This window comes from Chiloscyllium plagiosum, chromosome 26 (assembly GCF_004010195.1).
Source record: "Chiloscyllium plagiosum isolate BGI_BamShark_2017 chromosome 26, ASM401019v2, whole genome shotgun sequence".
NCBI lineage: Eukaryota > Metazoa > Chordata > Chondrichthyes > Orectolobiformes > Hemiscylliidae > Chiloscyllium > Chiloscyllium plagiosum.
The window spans coordinates 43,514,731-43,515,645 of NC_057735.1; the positions used below are offsets into that span (position 1 = coordinate 43,514,731).

The 915-nt window shown below is 55.5% G+C and overlaps 1 protein-coding gene across 1 annotated transcript in view; it reads right to left on the reverse strand.

Annotated features, from left to right (window-relative positions):
* nras (NRAS proto-oncogene, GTPase) overlaps nt 1–915 on the reverse strand; it is a 64,374-nt gene that overhangs the window by 62,977 nt on the left and 482 nt on the right. The window lies entirely within an intron of this gene.

Consider the following 915-nt stretch of genomic DNA (forward strand, 5'->3'; position numbering starts at 1 on the left):
ATTGGGAAATACAGCTGGGTTCCCCCAGGGACAGGGTTGCGGGATTGGGAAATAAAGCTGGGATCCCCCAGGGACAAGGCAGTAGGATTGGGAAATACAGCTGGGTTCCCCCTGGGACAGGGTAGTAGTATTGGGAAATACACTTGGGTTCCCCCGGGGACAGGGCAGTAGGATTGGGAAATACAGCTGGGATCCCCCAGGGAGAGGGCAGTAGGATGGGAAATACAGCTGGGTTTCCACAGGGACAGGGTAGTAGTATTGGGAAATACACTTGGGTTCCCCCGGGGACAGGGCAGTAGGATTGGGAAATACAGCTGGGATCCCCCAGGGAGAGGGCAGTAGGATGGGAAATACAGCTGGGTTTCCACAGGGACAGGGTAGTAGTATTGGGAAATACACTTGGGTTCCCCCGGGGACAGGGCAGTAGGATTGGGAAATACAGCTGGGATCCCCCAGGGAGAGGGCAGTAGGATGGGAAATACAGCTGGGTTTCCACAGGGACAGGGTAGTAGTATTGGGAAATACTCTTGGGTTCCCCAAGGGACAGGGTTGTAGGATTGGGAAATACAGTTGGGTTCATCCGGTGACAGGGCAGCAGTATTTGGAAATACAGCTGGGTTCCCCAGGGGCAGAGCAGTAGGATTGGAAAATACAGCTGGGTTCCTCTAGGGGCAGGGGAGTAGGATTGGGAAATACAGCTGAGTTCCCCCAGGGACAGGGCAGTAGGGTTGGGAAGTACAGCTGGAATCCCCCAGGGACAGGATTGTAGGATTGGGGAATACAGCTGGGATCGCCCAGGGACAGGGCAGTCGAATTGGGAAATACAGCTGGGAGCCCCCAGGGGCAGGGCAGTAGGATTGGGAAATACAGCTGCGATCCCCCAGGGACAGGGCAGCAGGATTGGGAAATACAGCT